Source organism: Trichosurus vulpecula, chromosome 3, assembly GCF_011100635.1.
Source record: "Trichosurus vulpecula isolate mTriVul1 chromosome 3, mTriVul1.pri, whole genome shotgun sequence".
Classification (NCBI taxonomy): Eukaryota; Metazoa; Chordata; class Mammalia; order Diprotodontia; family Phalangeridae; genus Trichosurus; species Trichosurus vulpecula.
Genome location: NC_050575.1, coordinates 397,501,234 through 397,516,236, shown reverse-complemented (window position 1 = coordinate 397,516,236; position 15,003 = coordinate 397,501,234).

Below are 15,003 nucleotides of genomic sequence, written 5' to 3'. Positions count from 1 at the left end.
AAGGGTACAAAGAACACAAGGCCAAGATGTACTTGTCTAAGGCTCAGGCCTTTTTAATAGTTAGCTGGGTAATATTGGGCAAGTGATGTAGCTTCAGTAACATCAGTTTCCTCCCTAATCTCCCTATCTCAGCGTGCTCTTGATGCCATCCCATCCCCTTCTGTCTCCTCTGGGACCTTGCCTCTTCAATCATTCTTGCTTTTTATTTGTCTCATCTTCAATATCTCCTTATCTGCTGTCTCTCGCCTCACCACCTACACACCCGTGTCTCTCTCATCCATTAAAACAAATTATTTTTTTTTCATTTGATCCCACCATTCCCTTAAGCTATCATCCTCTGCCTCTTCTTTTCATAGCCAAACTCCTACGAAGGGTTACAGACACATGTTGTATCCATTTTTTCACATCCTAATCACTTCTTAATCCCCAGCAATCTGACTTCAGAAAGTCACCATTCTGCTGAAATATCTCTTTTCAAGGTTACCAGTGATCTCTTTTGTAAAAAAAAAAAATTAAGTTAATATATAAAATTTTGATATTAAACACCAAATAAAATGGGTGTTTCCATCTACATAGTAGAACAAAAAAGACTGTCCATGAAACTATATTCTATACAGCCATCTATCTATTATGTACAATTTGCTGTTCTTTTTCGATGATAAATTTAGCATGTAACTATCAAAAGCAATGAACACTGCACTGCTACATCCACTGGCCCTTTCTCAGTCATCTTCCTCCTTGACCTCTGCAGCTTTTAACCCTGTGGACCACTCTTGCCTTCTGGACATTCTCCTCCCTTGCTTTCTGAGACACTGCTCTTTCTCCGTTCTCCATCTACTTATCCAACCATTCTTGGCTTCTTCATTGGATAATCATCTTTCATCCATCCTTCCCTCCCATCTACCACCCACCCCTAATTTTGGTGCATTCTCACTCCACATGTTCTATCCTGCGTCTTCTTCTCTATGCTTTTTCCTTTGGTATATATATGTACCTATATACATATACATGTATATACACACACACATATATTATATATATATTATATTATATTATATATTATATAATATTATATAATAATTATATTATATATTATATATATACACATATACACACACATATATATATATATTGTTCCCCCCATAGAATATAAACTACTTGAGGGCAGACCAGAGACTATTTTTTTTGTCTTTATGTCCCTAGCATTTAGTGTCATGTATGGCACATTGGATGTGTTTAATCCCCTGAAATCTGACTGCTCAACCCCACCACTCCATTGGAATGTCTTTTTCCAAGGTTACCAGTGATCTCTTTTTTTAATTAAGCTAATTTTAAAAATTTTATATTAAACACAAAATAAAATAGGCATTGCCATAGACATAGTAGAAAAAAATAAATGCTTACTGGTTGACTGATTGGTGACTTCATCGACTCCTGTGGATTCAAATATAGTTATCCCTTCCACAGTGTCGGGGTTAGGGCCATGGTGCCCCTGCAATCTGGAAAATCCATGTAAAGGTTTTTGGCCCCTCCCTTCATACCAGAGACAAAATCTGAATTGTTTCTTTTTCTTTTATGGGGTGTTCACAGTACTTTAGTACTAAATTTGGGTTAAGTATTTGGTCATAGGTTCCGTAACATCTGCTGGCCTTCGCACGTTTGTCTGCAGCTTCCACAAAACTCCCCCCAAATTCCCATTTAATTTTATACCGACCCCTAATATACTGAAACTTCGATGGGGAAAGTCTCATTGTGGGAGGATTAACTGCATCTTGCTAAAGATGATAAGAAACTCTCAAGGCACAATGGAAAGAATATTGGTTCTGGAGTCAGGGGGCACAATTCAAAACCCACCTCTGACTCCTTTTACTTGTGCAACCCTGGGTAAGTTATTGAACCTCCATGGACTTCAGTTTCTTCATCTGTAAAATGAGAAGGTGGGATCTGATGGCTTCTGAAATGACTTCTAGCTTTAAATAATTCAGAAAGTCCTTTATATGATCATAATCTGTCATCTCATTTTTCTGTTTTACAACTCCCCACTCTGTCCTTCATCTTCACCATGATCCCCCTTCACCCCATCCGTTCTTTCCTGTCACCCCTACACTAGCTACATCCTCTTCCCTTCCTCTCTCACCTCCTTGCTGAACCAGTAACTCCACGCTATCCTCTGTTCTCAAATCCTTGCCTCCTTCTCCTACTGTTGATCACATCTTGCAAACCCCAATCCTTAATTACTCCAATCCTGTGCCTCCTTTGCTCCTGTTTTAGTGCTCCTGAACAGGGCTGGAGGGAGGTCACAAAACCAAGCTGATTGGGTCTGCTACAAATTTATGTTATCTAATCTCTATTGGGGCTTCATTGCAGCAAGGCAAACATCTTGTTCATCCCTAATCGATTTTCTAACCCTCTTGGTTCCAAGCATTATTGTTTATCTTCTAGTCTCCTCTGGTACCTCCTCCCCTCATAATCTTAGCTGGGGACTTCATTTCATACTTTGTGGAAAAAATTGAAGCCTCCCTCTTTTCCCCTCCTTCTCCTCAACTTACATTCAGACATATTTCCTGTTATCAACCCCTTGTAATGCCAAGCAGGGTGGGACTTTTTGCCTTTGTCTTTTGTTTTGGAGTGCTTCTCAGCATTGAGGTAATCAAGTACCTTTGATGAGTCTTGCCTTTGTTTGAATCAAGAGTCATTGATTGGAAACAATGTATATGATGTGGCGCTAGTGATTAGAGGTCTTTCCCACTTCCCTTTTGCTGGGTAGGCACTGAGCCCTCAGGGCCCTGAACAGGGTATAAGAGCTCCAAAATTGGTGTTTTGCTTTTGGGGGTACACTCATTGGAAGAGTGTTGGTGATTTGACCAGACAAGACTCTGGGTAGCTGTTGAAGCCTTTCCTGGCTTTGAAAACCCAGATGTTGGTGCTTCTCTCTCTGGTAACTATGTATGTAATGTTGATGGTCAGACAGAAGCCTGTCTGTTGATTTGTGTTATTTTGCTCTGTTTATAATTTCTGCTTGTAATTTCTGTTTGCATTTGCTCTGAAGTTCAGGGTGCTGACTTTTTCCCCTGAACTAAATGAATGATATGTGTATGTTTAATTAAAGTGAGATTATTAACCCTTTAAAGTTGCTTTCCTTAGAAAAGCAGATCAAAGAACTTGTGCTAGCAGCCCTCCTGTGTGTTCTTATTGTTGGTCTTTCACCTCCACAGCAGCTGCTAGCAACACTGTTGTTATACCCCTTCACTTTTGTTTTGCATGAAGAGGTGATCCTTCTTCTTGCCATAACCAAACCTTCTGCATCCATCGAGACCCTCTAATTCATTTATTTATTTGGGGATGGAGAAGACAATTGGGGTTAAGTGACTTGCCCAGGGTCACACAGCAACTGTCTGAGATCGGCTTTGAACTCAGGTCCTCCTGACTCCAGGGCTAGCGCTCTATCCACTATGCTGCCCCCCTGTTTCTCCCATACATCCTTTCTTGACTCTTCTAATACCACTGTCATTCCCATTTTCCCCTCTTATCTTCAACCTCTATCTACCGGCTCCTTTTCTGTTGCCTACAGAAATGCTCATGTCTTCTCCATCCTTAAAAACCCCTCACTTAGTCCCACCATCCCTGCTACTTAGCATCCCCTATTTCTCCTTCCCTTCATGGCTAAAGTTTTTGAGAAAACCACTTCCAATGACTGCCTCCACTTCCTCTCCTCTCACTGTGTTTTAAACCTCTCTCCTACCACTCCTCAGTGTCCTTTGTGAGTTTGTCGTTCATCTCAAACCCACTAACGGTGGATGTCCTGAGTCTTCTCTTTTCACTCTATATTATCTAATTTGGTGATCTCATCACAGTGGCTTCGGTTTTCATCATCTAATTTGGTGATCTCATCATGGTTGCTTCAATTTTCATCATCTAATTTGGTGATCTCATAACAGTGGCTTCAATTTTCATCATCTAATTTGGTGATTTCATCATCATAGCCTCAATTTTCATCACCTAATTTGGTGATCTCATCATAGCCTCAATTTTCATCATCTAATTTGGTGATCTCATCATGGTTGCTTCAATTTTCATCATCTAATTTGGTGATCTCATCATGGTTGCTTCAATTTTCAAAATCTAATTTAGTGATCTCATCATGGTTGCTTCAATTTTCCATCATCTAATTTAGTGATATCATCATCATAGCTTCAATTTTCATCATCTAATTTGGTGATCTCATCATCATAGCTTCAATTTTCATCACCTAATTTGGTGATCTCATCATCATAGCTTCAATTTTCATCATCTAATTTGGTGATCTCATCATCATAGCCTCAATTTTCCATCACCTAATTTGGTTATCTCATCATTACAGCTTCAATTTTCATCACCTAATTTGGTGATCTCATCATCATAGCTTCAATTTTCATCATCTAATTTGGTGATCTCATCATCATAGCTTCAATTTTCATCATCTAATTTGGTGATCTCATCATTATAGCTTCAATTTTCGTCATCTAATTTGGTGATCTCATCATGGTGGCTTCAATTTTCATCATCTAATTTGGTGATCTCATCATCATAGCTTCAATTTTCATCATCTAATTTGGTGATCTCATCATGGTGGCTTCAATTTTCATCATCTAATTTGGTGATCTCATCATCATAGCTTCAATTTTCATGATCTAATTTGGTGATCTCATCATGGTGGCTTCAATTTTCATCATCTAATTTGGTGATCTCATCATCATAGCTTCAATTTTCATCATCTAATTTGGTGATCTCATCATGGTAGTTTCAATTTTCGTCATCTAATTTGGCGATCTCATCATCATAGCCTCAATTTTCATCTCTGTACAGATGGTTCCCAGATCCCAGATACCTCCATCCAGAGCTATAGTTACATGTCACCAACTGTCTTTTGGACATGTTGAACTGAATGGCCGATAGATGTCTCAAAAATTAACATGTCCAAAACATAACATTATTTTTCTTTTTTTCCCCTATTTTATTTTTCCCCCAATTACATCTAAGATATTTTTCGACATTCATTTTTGTAAAATTTTGAGTTCCAAATTTTTCTCCCTCCCCTCCCCCCTCCCTAAGACAGCAAGCATTCTGATATAGGTTATACATGTACAATCATATAACATTATTTTTCTCCCCAGACTTCCCTTTTACTGTTGAGAGGACCACCATCCTCCCAGTCACCTAGGCTCACAACCTTGGTGCCATCTTTGAGCCCTCACTGTCATTCACCTCATTTATCCAATCCATTGCCAATGTTGTCTCTTCTACCTTCTACCTAGGTCCCCTTCTTTCCACCCCATCAGCCACCACCCTAGTTCAGGCCCTCATTGCCACTCACCTGAACTGCTGCAATACTCTCCTCACTGGCTTCCCTGCCTCGTGTCTCTCCCCATTTTAATCCAACCTCCATGAGGCCTCTACAGCTATTTTTCTAAAGCTAAGGTCTGACCATGTTGCACACATATACCCCTTTCCCATTCTGATCTACTGAATCTCTGCTACCATTCTTCTTCCCCCCATCTCTCCCTCAATGATCAAATATAAACTCTTGTTTGGCATTTGAGGCTCTCCATAATCTGGCCCCTTTCTACTTTACCAGACTTAGTCCTCATTCCCTTCCATGCACTCTGATACAGAAATGCTGGCTTCTGCCTGGAATACTCTTCCCCATTTCTCCTTCGGAACTCAGCTTGCCTCATCCAAATTCCAGACCTTTCCTGGTCTCCCTCCAACCCTCTAGCTGCTAATGCTTTCCCCTATCAGATTGCCTTACCCATTTATTCCATACATACCTTGTATATCCTTATTTGCATGTTCGCCCCACATTCAAATAGAAGCTCTTTGATGCAGGGACTGTTTTTATCTTTTTCATAGGCCCAGTGTTTAGCATAGTGTCTGATATGAAGGAAGTCAGGGGATACAAGAAAAGGCAAAAACAGTCCTTCCCGATCTAACACGGAGGAAGACAACATGCAAACAACTGTGTACAAACAAGATACATGAGGCTAAACTGGAGAATAACCTCAGAGAGAAGAAGGCACTAGCATGAAGGGGACCAGGAAAGGCTTCTTGTAGAAGGTGAGATTTAAACTGAGACTTGAAGGAAGCTAGGAAAACTATGAGGCAGAGATGATGAGGGAGAGAGTTCCAAGCCTGGAGGAGTCAGGGAAAATGCCTGGAGTTGGGAGATCTTGTTCAAGGAGCAGCCAGGAGGCCAGAGTGACTGAATCATAGAATGGTAAGAAACAAGATATAAAACTAGAAAGATAGGAAGGGGCCACCTCATGAAGGGCCTTAACAGATGCTTGGTGACTGAATATACGTTCCTGTTGTGATGGAAGACTGGCCAACGAGAGCCCAGTACAAATGAGCATGCGCAGCACATTCTATAGGCAATAGGCATTCCCCTATATGAACTCCAGAACATGCACAAATATTATTTCTTGCCTACATGTTGAGTATAGGAGACAAATTCTTCTGGTTGGCTGCTGAGAGAGAATCGGGTGTTCATGTAAAAGATAGTAGCCAGCCAAATCGCTCCCTTTTCCTGATCAAGCCAAGCACGGCTATGAGGCTTTGAGTTGGAAGACAGGTAGTCATAGGGTCAGCCAATGCTATAAGTGAGATGTTAAATTTTAACTGGCCATTGATATTTTGGAATGCACACAGGAATGGGGGTTTGAGCCAATAGCATTAGAAAGATACTCAGCCCCTTGGGGTACCCCTAGATCCCTGGGAGGGAGATGGAACTTCACTATGGGGCCCCAACTTAGCAGTGCAAGTGGGAGTTAGGATAAGGACCCTGAGATTACCCTGGGTTACACTATTGTGTACACAATGCAGCCTTTAAGGCTGAGGTGCATCAGAATACGGATCAGTGCTATGCAGCTTGGGTTAATTTTGGCCTGACAATTAGCACGAAGAAAACAGAGGTTCTCCTCCAGTCAGCACTGCACCACCCATCCGGGGAACCATCGGTTACAGCAAACAGAGAAGTTTTGAATGCTGTGGATAAGTTCACTTACCATGGCGTGTACTTTCCAGGGATGCCCACATAGATGATGAAGCTGATGCACACATTGCCAGAGAGAGCTCAGTGTTTGGGAGGCTCTGAAGGAAAATGTGCGGGAGAAGAAGTGTTAGGCTGCCTACCAAACCAAAGGTCTACAGAGCCATCGTGCTGACCTCATTGTCATATGCCTGTGAAACCTGGACACTCTACCAGCACCATGCCAGGAAACTGAATCACTTCCATTTGAATTCTCTTAGGAAGATTCTTCTGCTGGCTGTCCCTCGTACGTGACATTCCACCTCCTGCTCCTGCCTCCCCGCCTATGTACTTTTGTACAAATGGACCCCACATTTCTGGAATGTATTCCCTCCTCAGCTCCCCGCTTTAGAAGCCCTGGCTTCCTTCAAGGCACAATTCAGGTGTGGATCAGTGGATAGAGCCTCAGGCCTAGGGTCAGGAAGATCTGAGTTCAAATTTGGCCAGCTGTGTGACCCCGGGCAAGTCACTTGACCTCTGCCTCAGTTTCCTCAACTATAAAATGGGGGCAGTAATATTACCTCTCTGCCAGGGTTGTTGTGAGGCTCAAATGAGATAATAATTACAAAGAGCTTAGTATAGTACCTGGCATATAGTAAGTACTATGTAAATGTTAATCACTATTATTATAATTATTATTATTATTACATCCTACAGCAAGCCTTTCCTGATCTTCTCCGTTATTTTAATTCTTCTAAGATTATTTTGTGATACTTTGTCTATATTTTGCATTTATTTAAAATATAGGCAACGTGTTACATCCTTCCAGGAGAATGTAAGCTCTTTGAAGGCGATGACTCGTTTCTTTTTTTGTCTTTGTGTCTAGCACCTAAGCATAGTGCCCTAGCACACAGTAGGTGCTCAGTTAGTGGTCTCTGTGTCTCTAGTACCTAGCACAGTGACTCAGCACATAGTAGGTGCTCAATTAGTGTTTGTGGTCTTTGTGTCTCTAGCACCTAGCACAGTGCCCCCAGCACAAAGTAGGTTCTAAATTAGTGTTTGTGGTCTTTGTGTCTCTAGCACCTAGCACAGTGCCCCCAGCACAAAGTAGGTTCTAAATTAGTGTTTGGAGTCTCTGTGTCTCTAGGCCCTAACTTAGTGCCCCAGCACATAGTAGGTGTTTAATACCTGTTTGTGACCTGAAATGGACATAGGCAAAAGTGCTTCTATTTTGGTCCTAACTGAAATCTGTTAGGTGTTGGTGATGGACTTCGTTTGCTTTAGGAGAAAGAGCTTTTGGGAAGATTAAAAAGGAGCCTTTGCCCCAGTGTCCAGATTCATGAGGATGAGGATGGTGGTCCATCACATCAGGTATGGAACAGGTTGATTGGGATGAGGGCTAGTATATAACCTCACAATGTCACTTACAGTAAATATTTGCAACAAGAAATGATTCTGACAAAATGTCTGCAATAGTTTGCCCATTAAGCCTGGTTTTAGATCAGGAGCAAAATGCAATTGAATTTACTGTCACAAACACAAAAGCAAAAGCAACCCCCAGAACCCAAGCAAAAGAAATCTGACCACGGGATTCTCACTAATGAGATTTTTTAATAGTGAAGGCAGGCCCTCCGAAAGGCACCAGGAAGGACTGCTGGGATTTGATTGAAAAAAAAAATCAGAGAAAGGGGAAGAAAAAAGAAAGACATATGTATAAAAATACCCATTGTTGTCCTATTCAAAATAGCAAAAAAAAAAAAAAATTAGAAGCAATCTGTTATGTCCAACAACCAGAGAATGGCTTAATAAATTATGGTATGTTGCTGAAAAGGAATATTTTGGAATTGTAAAAGGAAAAGGTATGAAGAACTCATGAGGTCTCTCCAAATTAAATCAACACATTCTTTGCCACGGACTTCACAGCATGGATGGTGACAGGTGAGGACAATGAACATTATGTTGGGAAATATGGTTCACTGGTAAAAAAAAAATGAAGTCAAAGAGATAGAATATATATATATATACACACACATATATACATATATACACACATACATATATGTATATATGCATATACACATTTATATATACACATGTACATACACACACTATATATGTGTGTACATGTATGTATGTATGTGTGTGTGTGTACATATATATATATATAAATGGAAAAATATTTATGAGGTGATACCAAGTGAAATCAGCAGAACCAGTACTAGAGCACAAGGATTACTAGGTGAAAATAATATATTTTAAAAAATAGTTTGTCTACAATTTATACCAATATATAGGGAATAAGTATATATTCACTATATGTATATACACACTAAATTTAGAGGAACAGTGGCCAGGACTATCAATCAATAAACATTTATTAAGCATCTATTATACGCTAGGTGCAGTGCAAAGCATTGGGAGCTGATAGTTCTGTTACATATACTGTCCTTGTTTGTTGCTTGCTAACATGTTTGGTTCTGCCTTGTTAAAGGGTAAGGGGTCCATGTAAAGTTTTGCCTTTTGGGTGTTTATTTTATTGATTGTTTTTGTTGACAGTTATTATTTATAATAACAATATTTTTAAAAGTGCCAGGGAAGGAGAAGGGGTTGGACTAGGCATATGCATCTTTAATGAATCAGATGGTATAGACCCTGACATCAATACAGATAGTTTAAGGAATCTTCAGAAGTAGCTATCAAGAAGACCACGGTCAGTGTTTAAACACTACTCTTTGGGATCATAATTCAAACCTTTGGCATAAACAAAGCCAATGAGGCTGACCTAAAGCCAAAGATTTATTAGTTGCAGAAACAAAGGCTATGTAATTCAAACTGTACCTGAGTAAGAATCCTCTCTACAACATACCAGGGTAGGCCAGAGTCATTGTTAGCTGTCTCTTCAAGCTTTGTGTCTTCTGCAGATTTGATAAGCATGCCATCATATTCTTATCTAATGCTTTGATAAGCATGTTTGGCAATCCAGGGTCAAGCCCAGATCTCTGCTACATTTTCCTGGAGACTGCTAGCTATACCAAACCATTGATGACCACTCTGTCTTCAGCCATTTGGGCAGTCCTCTTCTGCCTAGCTCTCATTCGTTCATCTTTTCAATAGCAAGAGATACTTTGTCAAAAAGCTTTGCTAAAATCTAAGATAAATATGGGATCCTGGTTGGTCAGTGTTCTTAAATCTTTCAAAGGGGTTTGTTTATCTTTACAGTATTATTGTATAAATTGTTGTCTTGGTTCTGCTCACTTCGCTCTGCATCAGTTCATACAAGTCTTCTCAGATTTCTCTGAAAACACCTCCCTTATCATTTCTTATGATACAATTTCACTGTACCATTCCATTAATTTATCATAATTTATTTAGTCATTTTTTCAATTGATGGGCACTCAACGAGCTTCCTGTTCTTTGCCACTACAAGAAGAGCTACTGTAAATAGTTTTGTATGCAAGGATCCTTTTCCTCTTTCTTTGATCTCTTTGGGGTAGAAGCTTCATAGGGTTTTGGGAATAGTTCCAACATGCTTTCCAGAAAGGCTGCACCAATTCACATTTCCACCAAAAGGACATTAGTGGGTCTGTTTTCCCACAGCCCCTCCATGCTTAATGTTTATTGACTGACTGATTTTTCATTTTGTCATCTTTGAAAAGCCGATGGATGTGATGTAGAACTACAGACTCACTTTAACTTGAACTTATTTCCCTAATTAATAAAGGGATTTAGAACATTTTTTTCCTCTGGTTGTTAATAACTTGGATTAATGTAACAATTTTTAAAGTCCTGGGAGCTCTCTTTTTACCACACTTGTGGGTTACTTCCTCCTATCATGGCCTGAAGACCCTGGTGGCATCCCTGGGTGAATCCCTTCCACTATGGAAGAGAGAGAGAGAGAGGGAGGGAGAGAGAGAGAGAGGGAGGGAGAGGAGAGAGAGAGAGAGAGAGAGAGGGAGAGGAGAGAGAGAGAGGGAGAGGGAGGGAGGGAGGGAGAGAAAGAGAGAGAGTGTTAGTTGTGGGACGGCGTGGGAAGTGTTAGCAGGCAGCTGCCTCCCCCCCACCCCCTGTTTACTTTTTTACTATTTTTTATTTTACTTATTTTTTAATTAATGATTTTAATATGATGTCATAATCCTTATTTTTAGCGCTGCAAATTTACAAGGTAAAGGAGTACTTTCATGTGAAGCGTGGGGGTAAAAAGGGATTTTCAGAGACATATTTGAGGAAAGGAGACTTTTGACGTTGAATTTCATTGAATCGCTTTTTTTTTAATTTTGGAGAAGAAGGTTTCTCTTTTTTATAATGAATTAATATTTCTAGTTTTCAACTTTCACTTCTATAAAATTTTGAGTTTTAAATTTTCTCCTCCTCCCTCTCCTCCCCCTTCCCCAAGAAGGCGCGCAATCTGATATAGGCTTTACTTATGCATTCATATTAAACATGTTTTCACATTAGTGATGATGTAAAGAAGAATTAGAAATAATGAGAGGAACCATGAGAAAGAAGAAACAAAACAACACAACAAAAGAAAAGGAAGGCAAAGAGTGTGCTTCCATCTGCGTTCAGACTCCAAAGTTGTTTCTCTGGATGTGGGTAATCTTGTAGAGTTGTCTTGGGTCCTTGCATTGCTGAGAAGAGCTAAGTCTATCAAAGTCAGTCGCTGCATGATGTAGCTGCTACTGTGTACAATGTTCTCTTGGTTCTGCTCCCCTCACTCAGCATCAGTTCATATAAGTCTTTCCAGGTTTTCTGAAGTCTGCCTGCTCATCGTTTCTTATAGCACAATAGTATTCCATTACATCCATGTATCACAACTTGTTCAGTCATTCCCCAATTGATAGACATCCCCTCAACTTCCACTTCTTTGCCACCACAAAAAGAGCTGCTATAAATATTTTTGTAAAACATGTGGGTCCTTTTCCTGTTTTTATGATCTCTTTGGGATACAGACCTAGAAGTGGTATTGCTAAATCAAAGGGTATACACAGTTTTATAGCCCTTTGTGCATTGTTCCAAATTGCTCTCCAAAATGGTTGGATCAGTTCAGAGCTCCACCAACAATGCATTAATGTTCCAATTTTCCCACATCTTCTCCAGCATTTATCATTTTCCTGTTTTGTCATGTTAGCTAATCTGATAGGTGTGATATGGTACCTCAGAGTTGTTTTGATTTGCATTTGTCTAATCAATAGTGATTTAGAGCATTTTTTCATATGACTATAGATAACTTTAATTTCTTCCTCTGAAAACTACCTGTTCATATCCTCTGACCATTTCTCAATTGAGGAATGACTTGTATTCCTATACATTTGACTTGGTTTTCTATATATTTTAGAAAAGAGGCCTTTATCAGAGATACTGGCTGTAAAAATTGTTTCTCAGCTTTCTGCTTTCCTTCTAATCTTGGTTGCATTGGTTTTGTTTGTGCAAAAAGCTTTTCAATTTAATGTAATCAAAATCATCCATTTTTCATTTCATAATGTTCTCTATCTCTTGTTTGGTCATAAATTCTTCCCTTCTCCATAGATCTGACAGGTAAACTATTCCTTTCTCTCCTAGTTTGCTTATAGTATCAACCTTTATATCTAAATCATGTACCCATTTTGACTTTATCTTGGTATAGGGTATAAGATGTTGGTCTATGCCTAGTTTCTGCAATATTATTTTCCAGTTTTCCCAGGAGTTTTTGTCAAATAGTCAGTTCTTCTCCCAGAATCTGGAGTCTTTGGATTTCTATTTTTTGATTAGTTTTTTTTCAATTAACAAGCATTTATTTTCTCTCCCTCCTCACAGAGAAAGGAAAAAAAAAATTGTAACAAATATACAAAGTCAATATGTAGGCACTTCAGGTATATTTTTTCCTTTCTTCTAGTAAAATAAGGCCAAAACCAGATAGGAGAGGGGATGGCTTGAAGGCATTGAAAAGAAAGTTCTAGATCAGGGGATCTTCTTTTCCTTTTTGTTTTGGAGACTGGGTCTTCCTATCTTACTTAGACTGGAAATACTCCTTCACTTAAATCCAATTCACTTTCATGTCCTGGCATCACCTCCCTGGTCCTTTGAGAATGAAGGACAAACAACAGCAGGCTAGAAGTGCAGCAGCCACACACAGGTATGTTACCACTTGTCACTGGCACAGAAGCTTTGACTTGTTCCACTCTTGACCTGGGTTAGTTTGCCCCTCCCTGGGCAGGCTTGGTGTCCTCTACTCCTAGGGGCTTGCCATATTGGTACTGGATTTAGTAAAAACACCTGACTGGCTTTCACTCACCTGCAGCTTAGAACTCAACTACTCCATCGATCCACCAGCCTCAGTCTTCCTCATAGTAGGGATTACAGATGTGTACCACCTGCCCAAGACACTCTCTCTCCCAACTCCAGGCATTTTCCCAGGTTGTCCCCCATGCCTGAAATTTTCTTCTCATTCATCTCTGCCTCCTGTATTCTCTGGCTTCTTTCAAGTACCAACTAAAATCCCACTTTCTACAGGAAGCCTTTCCTGATCCCTCTTAATTCTAGTTTATTCCTTCTGTTGATTCTCTCCAGTTTATCTTGTCTCTATCTTAGGTCTACACAGTTGCTTGCATGTTGCCTCCCCCATTAGGCTGTGAGCCCCTTGAAGGTAGAGACTGTCTTTTGCTTTTTAAATTTTTTTAAAATCTCCAATGCTTAGCACAGTGCCTGGCACATAGTAGCCCTTAAATAACTGTTAGTCTAGCAAAGCCTCTGGACCCCTACTCAGACTGATGTTTTTAAGTATATAGCTAAAATGTGTCCTTTAGTCCCTTGGACCAATGCTCTGCAATCTCACTACAAATACTTGGCTGCATTCAGGTTGAGGCAGGGGGTTGGCTACGGATTTGTAAAAGATGCTTCTCTCCACTGGGGGCCTGACCACTTAGCTACCCTTCTGTGATCTCTCCTTCCATAGAGGGTGGGATCAAAGGCTTCTCAAACTCTGAAGCACCTAAGCAGCACTGGCTCAAGTGACTGATAACTTTCTTGAAGAGAGAATCTGAACAAGTCTTCTGGGTATTGACTTTAATAAAAAGGATTCCTGACATTTCTCCCCTTTCTTATCTAAGCCCTCTCTGGGATGAATGCCACAAAGCTAAAGGGAAAGCCATACAGGGTAAGGAATTTGTCGTCCTTGAGATAAGAGAATGTCAGGGACCTACCATCCGCTGGCCATTCATTGAGCTATTTCCATCAGTAGGGAAGCATTTCCAGGCATTCCTCTACACATCTAGCTTTGGCCCCCCTACTCCCTCCTCTCCCCCTCGTGAACAAGGGCAGGCACTTGCACGATGGCTCGCTAGTACCTGGGATGCAACATGCTGTGGTTGGGAGACAGAATGAAGCTAATTGGACTAGGCAGGGATAGAACCTGTAACCCAGGCCTCATTACCAAAGACCTCAACCAAAAGAGCTCACCAGCCACAAGACCAGTCTGGAACAGATGGACCGACCAGGCAGCCTAGAATAGGATACAGAATAGAATTCTACAGTGAGGGTAGGTAAGTCACTAAACTGACTTTTTCATGTTAGTTGTAATTAAGGAAATGCTCATCTTGGATTCTGCTACTCTCACTCTTCCTCCTTTCTCAACCCAAAGTCAACAAGTAATTATTAACCACCAATTATGCGCCTGGTGCCAGGTTATCAGGAAAAGTAATAGCCATGGGGGGCAGGCTTGGTGGGGAGGTAGATCAGGAAAGCCTACTTGTAGTCATTCATTTATTCCATTGGTGTTGTGTTTGTCCTTCGTTCTCAAAGGGGACCATGACATCAGGGAAATGATGACATGACCTGCAGTTGACTTTGAGTGAGGGAGGGCTCACTTTCTCCTCCAGAGCCATCTGGGTGCAGTGGCTTGATATTCACTCAGAAGAGAAAGAGTTACTATTTAGTATTTATTCAACCAGCAAGCAAACACTACAAATCAGGGCTTGCCTGTCTTGCTGACTAGTGTCTAGGCAAAGTGATGGACAAAGTGTTAA